The sequence below is a fragment of the Alligator sinensis genome, unplaced genomic scaffold (genome assembly GCF_000455745.1).
Source record: "Alligator sinensis unplaced genomic scaffold, ASM45574v1 scaffold59_3, whole genome shotgun sequence".
Lineage (NCBI taxonomy): Eukaryota > Metazoa > Chordata > Crocodylia > Alligatoridae > Alligator > Alligator sinensis.
The window spans coordinates 460,083-468,693 of record NW_005842856.1 but is presented as its reverse complement, the minus strand read 5'-3'; the positions used below and the strand labels follow the sequence as shown (position 1 = coordinate 468,693).

Here is an 8,611-nt window from a genome sequence, read left to right as displayed (position 1 = left end):
GAATCCCCCCTTTTGGGCATCCCCCCCCCCCCCCTTCCAGCAGGTGTACACCGCCTTCTTGGCAACCAGGCATTCCCGAACATCCTTGGTGAGCCAGGGGGGCTTCTGGGCACTCTTGCCCCCCTTGCTTCTTGTTGGGATCGTCACCCCTTGGGCCCTGAGTATCGTCTCATTAAGGAACGACCACTCATCTTGGGCACTGAGTTCCCCTGCCCTCGAGAACCCCAGCGCCTCTCCCACCAATCTCCTCAACTCGTTGAAGTTGGCCCTCTTGAAGTCTAGGGCTACTGCCTTGCTGCAGGCCCTTGTCACCCTGTGCTGGATGATGAATTCCAGCAAGTGATGTTAGAGCAGAACATTTATTTAAGTGGTAATGGCAAGACGTGTTGCAAAAAAACCAACAAAACAGAAAACAAAAGCAAAAAAAAGGCACCAATAAGCTTCTCACTTTCATGCAGTGTGCTAATCATATCAGACAAAGAAAGTATTTTTTTCAGTCTATGCAGCATTGGGAAGACCTCAGTTAAGGCTCCAAAAAAGAGTAAAAATGGCAAGAGGTTTAAAAAAAGAGAGAGAGAAGGTGAAGGACTCAATTTTTAAAATGCTCCATAAAAATGGGGGGGGGGAGCAGGGGGGGGGAAGCACAGGTGGGAAATGACAGCTGTCAGCCCTCCAGAACATAAAGGACAGTAACTAAGGTTAGCCTGTTGTGTTAGTAGACATTCTTCCCCTGTGACAGCTGAAAATTATGTCTATGTGCTAAAAGTGCTTCCTGACGGCTCTATGAAGATTGGATCAAGTGTTTTTCTGTCATTTGTTTAGATATTAAGCTATATGTTGTTGCTAAGAGCCTAATTAAAGTTTAAGACGTAGTAAGGCTGCACCCGCCTCCGCTCTACTAAGTGTTCCCGTGCTGCCTTTGCCTGGGCCCAAGATTTTGTGTGCCCTGGGGGTGCGGGTGCCCCCCGGAGGTTACCCCTGCTGGTATCAGGGGGACCCCTGAACTCGCCTGCCACGACTTTGAATGTACCTTCAGTGGGGGGGTCCTCCCTTGGGGTAACCACCGGCATCGGCACGTTCCTTGGCGGGTAGTCTCGGGGCTCCGTCCTCCCCTACACCCCGGCCACTCGCCACCTTAGGCCCTGCCTCCTATGGCCTCCGCGTTGTCCTAGGCGTGCCCCCCTCTCGCCCCCGATACGCCGGCCGTCAATAATGGTCTTTGAACTGGGCGTACTGCCAACTGAGATGCCAGCCCGGCCCTTCCGACCCAGTCCCTGCTTCACTCCGGCGGTCCGCGAGGCAGCCGTCCTGCTTCACTCCAGCGGTCCGCGAGGCAGCCGTATCTGCCACTGGCTCCACTCTGTATGGTGCCTCCGGTTACCTCACCGATGCTTCTCCGCCGCTCCTGCCGCTTACGAAGCAGCTGATTCTCCCACCAGCTCTGTGGCCAGAGATCCCGTCAGCTCCTCCTCCGGCTCTATTGCTGGTGCTGCAGCTGGTTTCTCCACCAGCTACGCTGACCGGGATCCCATCAGCTCCTCTTCCGGCCCTGCTACCGGTGCTGCCGATAGCTGCTGCGCCGGCTCCTTGGCCAGCACAGCTGCCAGTTACGCGGCCAGTTCCTCCGCTCCGTCTCTCGGAGCCGGGTCTGGCTCCACCTCTCTCTCCCCCAGACTCTGCGGGTGGCGGCTGATCCCCCGCTTGCTGAGGCTCGTCCCTCCAGCCTACTCCTCTCAGCCGCCCCGTTGCCTTGGCGGGGCCGCCTTTTGTTCCTCCCGGAAGGCGTCCCCCGCCCCTGCTGCTTTGCCGCAGCCAGATAAACGCCCGGCTGATGACCCGCGCCGGCGTCCTCAGCGTGCATGCCTCCTCCGGCTCTTCTGGAACTGCAGGAGGCAAGCAGGACTCTTTGCTGCTCCGGGGGCCTTCCAGCATCCCAGCTCCCCTGGGACAAAGGCCTTGTATAAAGTAGTAAGTTTAAGATGTAGTAAGGCCTAGTAAATTTAGCAAAGCCTTGAAGTAGTAAGGCCCTGTGGCGTAATTAAAATTAACCTTATCAAAAAGAATGCAAGGCTTGTACTGCTATTGGTCAGTCTAAAGACAGTTGAAATAAAAAGAATCTGAATGGCTGTAATTTATCAGCACAGCTCAGAAATTATAAATGGACCAAAACATCCTGAAATCATTAAGAAGGAAGATACAGCTCTGTGAAAAGGATTAGGGTCCGTGAACCTCGAGAAGCCCAAGGACTGGATACCAGGGTCCTTCCCGGTACCTCTCAGACAGCGCTGATTGGGGACGCCTGACTTCGCTGAGCTTTGTGGAAAGAGAAACTTTTTGTACATCAGGCATCAGAGGGGACTGCCGATAAGTTGCCGACATGAATTATTCTTGTCTGTCATTGTTTGTCTTGTAACTACGCGTAGTTGTATTTTTGCTAAGTCAATAAACCTTTCTTACCTTTCTACCCCCAACCATACTCTGTTTTGCCAACAGTCTTCAACATATTGATCAAGCAGTCCCATCTGCCTTTGGGAACTGCTAGTGTGGTTTAAATTCTTCCTGAATAATATACATAGTGCAACAAAAGCTACATGGAGTACCAGAGTTTCAGACTGCAGGTTCCATGTTTGGAACAAAAATCTTTCTTCCAAAGCAGTTCCTTAAGATCTCTTCCCCCCTTGTCTCCCCAATGCAACTTATGTTGTATTGTAGTACAGCTGTAAGATACAGCATTCCTCCAGAAATGTAATATACCTCATCCAATGCACCAAATGCCCTGATGGAAAATACACAGGAGAGACCAAACAACAACTGAGCACCAGAGTGAACGCACCCCAGAAATCTATCAAAGACAGAAATACCCAATTACCTGTGGGGGCACATTTCTCACAAGAAAACCATTCTCTCTGCAATCTCTCAGACCTGATCCTCAAAGGAAACTTACAAAACACTTCCCAGAGACAAGCCTATGAATTCCACTTCATCAACCTCCTGGATACTAAAAACCATGGACTAAACATAGACATTGGATTTATGACACTGTCGCAGAGCACTGAGGTGCCCTGCTCCTAGAGAGGGGAAACTGCCGGGGAAAGAGCCCTGGCAGGGGATAAGGAGCACAGCTGTGGGTTGCCCAGGGCAACCAGGAGGTCAGCTGACCGGAAGGGGCAGGGCCTGGCCCTCATAAGGCCCAGGGGCTGAGGCCAGGCTAGCAGTTCCTTGCCAGCAGCCAGAGAGGCAGAAGCTCCCAAAGCAAAGATGTGAGAAGCAGCCTGACCGCAGGTACTCCTTCAGCTGAGTAAAGGGTGGCAGCTCTAAGATGTCCGAGCAACGTTGTTATAGCCAGGTGGCTTGTGGTTAAGTTGTAGCCAAGAGGCTTGTGTTTTGCTTTGTTGTTATTTATTACACCGGTGGTTTGGGTGAGGCTATTAGGGGTTGGAGGCGGCCTCATAGGGACCCACAGTGGTGTGGGGGCCTCAGCGCCAGTGAGGGCGCAGCATACTCATAGGGAACCCACAGCGGCGTGGGGACCCCAGCGCCAGTAAGGGCACAGCGTACGGGGTGCATGGACCCCAGCCCCAGAGAGTGGCAGTTGAGAAGCCCCAGTGCGGGCATGGTGAGCCACTGAAGAAGGGGGTAGCAGTGCAATGAGCCCCGGAGAGAGGGCGTAGCAGTGCGGTGAGCCCTGAAGAGACAGGCGGCTTGACCGAGAAGTCCCCAGGAGAGGGGCAGCTTGACCGAGAAGTCCCCAGGAGAGGGGCGGCATTATAGAGAAGGCCCAGTGTCGGCACAGAGAGCCCCAGGAAAGGGGCAGCATTAGAGAGAGAGAGCCCCAAGAGAGGGGCAGTATTCTTGAGAAGGCCCAGAGTGGGCACGGAGAGCCCCGGAGAGAGGGGCGTGAGAGTAGACCAAGAGACCAAACAACGTCTAGTCCAACTGCGAGGCTTGGGGCGTGGTATAAGGGGTGGTTGGAGTCACGCATAGCCCATAAGGCTAGGGTGCCCGGGAAGCACCCATCATACAGTGAGACCCACGGAGAGTCCAGGAAACCACGGGGACAGAGGTCCCAACGAACTGTGTCCAAGAGGGCGTAAGGCAGCCTCCCAAACTTATATAAACATCAAAGACGGGGCGGGCGAGAATCGGAGGTTGCCCTTGGACCAGCTTGGCAAGGGGGAAGGGGCCTTAATGAGATCACGGACCTCCTGGAGGACCCCCGCCCGTGACAGACACATTATAACCTGCCCAACATCTGACTCCCCCGGTATCTCTCCACTATTCATCCCCCTTCTCTCTCTTCCCCCCCCCCCCCCGCCTGTCTCTCGCCCATTGACTCCTCAATCTACATTTTCACTGACTACCTGTCTTGTATGCATACCAGCCCAGCCACTGGCTTCTTTACTTTTCATTCCATCCAGGGAGAGCACACACCAACTGCTGAAACTTCCTTAGCCTGACGAAGGGTTTTTGAACCCGAAAGCTTGCTTAATAATTGTTTTCCAACTATTTAAGTTGATCTAATAAAAGATATCAGATTCACCCAAAGAACCTTGTCTGCTCACAATTAAATTGGTTTTCTAGGTACAACTCCTCACTTCTTTAGTCAGGCCTTGAGTAATCAAATGAAGGCTTTTTAAAACATCCAAGTTAGAAAAAGACAAACATGTAAATCACCCATTTGAAGAAACATAATTAGGATGGTATGGTCCTGTCAAATCACACACGAAGAATTTAAAAAGCTCTTTGGAGGATCAACCTAGTCCCCATTCAAAAGCTAAGGGTTAGGACACTTAAGCCCCATAAGAAAATTAGCTGGGCAATTTGCAGCCACTTCAAGCTTACTTTTTTCTCTCTCTCCATTTGATGTAGCCTTCGCCTATGATAGTAGTTACCATAGAAAGAAACTGTGTCTCCTGCCTCAAGGAGAAAATAATCTGATACATACATCGAAAGATGGGACAGACTTCCAAAAACTTGGGACACAAGGAACAGATGCCCACATGTTGCTTTCCCCTGTTCTAAACATACCCAAACCTGTGCTTAGTCATGTTCCTAAACGTATCCATTCACATTTCCACTTGTACTATAAACTAGTCTTCTATGAAAGCTAACAAGCCAGAGTATGCTAACAGATGAAAATACGGTCTTGAGGAGAAAAATAAAAACCCAAATACTGAAGGGGTGAGCCTTCCAAAAGAGAGAGGAAAAAATTAACTTACATTCTTTACCACAGATGTATTTACCTAACTGAACCAACTTTGAGGTGTTGTATGCTTAGAAATATTTGCATGGTACTCACCAAGAAGGGGGAAGAAAGAGAGATACACACACATTTACCTTCCTGCAGGTTCAGGGAGAAACATTTATCTTGATACAACAAAGAGGGGAAAATTCAACTTGTTTTTTACTCAGGCACAGCTGTATTTTTGTATCTTGGTGCTGAAACTCCAGAAGATGGGAAAAGGGGGGAGGGTAGAGTATATATATTTGCTTCTGTTTAAAAATACAGACTCAGTTTATACAATGTTAAAAATCTTAGCTGTTCAGAAGCAACCAAAGCAGAGATTCAGTCAGTGAGTCACTTAAAAAATTGTCCCAATTCATGTTGGAAGCATTTCTTTAAGATACATATTTCAGTTGAGATGCACATCAGCAAGTCAGAGTATTCCCTGAGAGATTGGTATCAGCTACCCTTTATGACTGAAAATGGGAAAAAGAAGTTCAAGGAGATTTGAGAATTTTATCCTAAGGTATCTTAGAACAAATGGTTCATTCCTGTGTATGGTAAAAATATTATTAAAAGGTTATGGTATACCTCTGTACCCCAGACTGCAAAAACCAAGATCTTTTGAAAACCTCTCTCCTCCCTAAAAAGAAATTCACACTCTCAATTGAGATTGGAATGGGACACAACACCCTCTATGGGCATAAAAAAAGATTAAACCAAGTCAAAACATTCCAAGTATCCAAAGCCACCCTGAAATTCAGTGTTCAGGTGAGTTAACAGGAGGAAAAAGAAAATCAATTCCAAAACAGGCAATTGTTTTACAATTGAACATTTCAGATGCACATAGTTAAAATGTTAAACTAAATTCTGTATTCATACTATTTATAGTACTTTCAAATAATGAAAGCATGATAGCAATAGTGTAAGTGATTTGATTTTACATTACTTCACAATAGAGTTTTATAACTGTAGAAGCACACAGTTGGGTAAGAGTACCAACATTTTATTTAATAAACTAGAACAGGGGTTGTCAACCAGGGATACGTGTACCCCTGAGGGTACTTGGACCAGTCTTAGCGGGTATGTGTGGGCAGGTGGGGCGGAGTGCCACCGCCTCCCAGGGCTGGGGCAGGGCGAGGGAATGATCGGGGAGCTGGAGGATCAAACCAGGAACTGGGGGGAATAATCGGGGGCTGAGGGAATGAACAGGGCTTCCCCCCACCAGTTCCCAGTTTGATCCCCCAGCTCCCCATCATCCCCCCAGCCCCCATGGCCTCTCCCAAGGCAGCCAAAACTGCCTGCCTCGCCCTGGTGGCTAGGCAGCTAAGGGAGCAGCCGGACGAGCCGCAGGTTGAACCATCAGCCCCAGAAGAAGCCACGAGGGCTGTGGGGGAATGATGGGAAGCTGGGGGATTGAACTGGCGGAAAGGTTCAGATTTGGATCTGATGATTTGGAGGGACAGTGATTAGTTTCAGTGATTCAAATCACTGTCCCAATTCAATTCAGCCAAATCTGAATCCAAAGATATTTGATGCTGAATCTTATTTGGCCGTAGACTATACAGGCAGGCAGTGCCAGTGGGGGGCTGCCAGGGAAGCAGCTGGACGAGCTGCGGCTTCTTCCGGGGCTGCCAGCTCAAGCTGGGGCTCGTCCAGCTGCTCCCTCAGCTGCTCCTGCCGGCACTGCCTGCCTGTATAGTCTACGGGCAAATAAGATTCGGGACCGAATATCTTCGGATTTGACCAAATCAAATCGGGACAGCGATTCAAATCACTGAATCACTGTCACTGTCCCTCCAAATCGCTGAATCTGAAGCAAATACTTTCCACTTTGCACAGGCCTATGCTTATACATGTTCAGACAACCTGTCTGGAACTAGCTGACTAAGTAAGTTCACCTTTCCTTGTGCAGTGTGACATCACAACACTATTTTACATTAATCAGTACTGAGCACCCACTTATGTAAGTTGTCTGATGCAATTCACAAGGGTTAATATTAATTAATTAATGTAACACAGACGACAATAAATTTGCTTTACAAATAGTAATGAAGAGCAAATCTTTGTGTTGAGAAACAGATGAACCTGAAACAAGCAGAAGTTCAAATAGTAACCTCTGCTAGCAGAAGTTCAAATAGTGGTTTTAAAATGAGTCCAGAAATGTTTACGTACAGTAACAGATTCACTTTTGAAATTCTGCTAAATTCAGCCAAGTTATGGAGGTGGAGAACCACTGCTGTTATGCAACCTGTTTCTGGACAGCCCATACATCACATGACAACCTGGTGGGAGAAATTTTCACAAGCCCTCTGAGGACATTCATGATCTGGCAAGAGCATTTTCAAAAGCTCTTTCTGGAGGGGAGAGGAGAAGAGAGAGACACAGGAAAGATGAGGTACTTGTAAGACCTCAGGCAAAAAAGCTCTCTAGTTTCTGCTGATACTTAGGGGGAAACAGCTTTTTATTCTTGTATTGTTGCTCAGTCCCATAAAAAATACTCTGAATATTATCAAAGCTCTGTTGAGAAGTAACGGGTGCTTACCACGACACACCTTCACATTTGTATGTCCGAACTTAGAAATAATGTTGTCAGAGGAAGCCCAGCAATACAATGCAATACAGTTTTCAGCAGTTTGCTTTGTACACTGATAAAATAATATAAAAACCATTAGACCACTCTTTTGTTTTGGCCAATAACATCTTGTCTTCCAAATTTGCCAGCGTCACCTTGAGAGACATAATTTTACAACACAAATGACACTGAGAAAAGCAGCCTCCTGTAGATTCATGTCCTGTGTGATTGAAAGCATTCTCTTTCAGAAGTGAGACCAGCGTTCCTTTATTTCGGAGTTGAAATTTTAATACAAATATTCTTCCTTCCCTCATCTTTGCTTACTCATAAAAAGGTAGGAAAATAAGAACATACTGAAGGTGGGAGTTAGTGCATCGGTTTGGCACTTATGACAATCTATTTTAAAATTAAATTAACAGTTTTAAGCTGGAAAGTTTTACAAGTAGTGGCTGGAGCAGCTGTCAGTAGACCAAAAGTTCTGCTAAATTAATGGCTTTTGTCTCGGTAACAAAACCTCTGCTAGTCTTCAACAAGTACTACCAGGTAACACCATGATAAGTAGTTCCAGGATGCTTATGGCTTGAAATTGTATTGACACTGTACTGCACCCAGACAAAAAAAGGAAAAGCACAAAGTGATCCTAAACACACTTGTCACTGGCACCCTGCATTGCTGTTTTATATCTTTTTAAAATAGGCAATAAATTTGGATAAAGAACATAACAACATCAACGTAAGATGGATCAGATGCAGGAGGTCAAAGCCAAGGTGAAAAATGACCTGCAGAGATTACGGTAGCAGAGTTAGAAGCAG

The 8,611-nt window shown here is 47.5% G+C and overlaps 1 protein-coding gene across 7 annotated transcripts in view; it reads right to left on the bottom strand.

Annotated features, from left to right (window-relative positions):
* The window catches only part of DENND4C (DENN domain containing 4C), a 121,539-nt gene extending 120,483 nt beyond the window's left edge, over positions 1–1,056 (bottom strand). For all 7 annotated transcript variants that reach the window (XM_014525644.2, XM_025191760.1, XM_025191759.1 and 4 more), the window contains exon 1: positions 1,031–1,056. The gene's annotated coding sequence lies outside the window, so the exon portion shown is untranslated. The remainder of the gene's footprint in view (positions 1–1,030) is intronic.
* Positions 1,057–8,611: the final 7,555 nt, after the last annotated feature.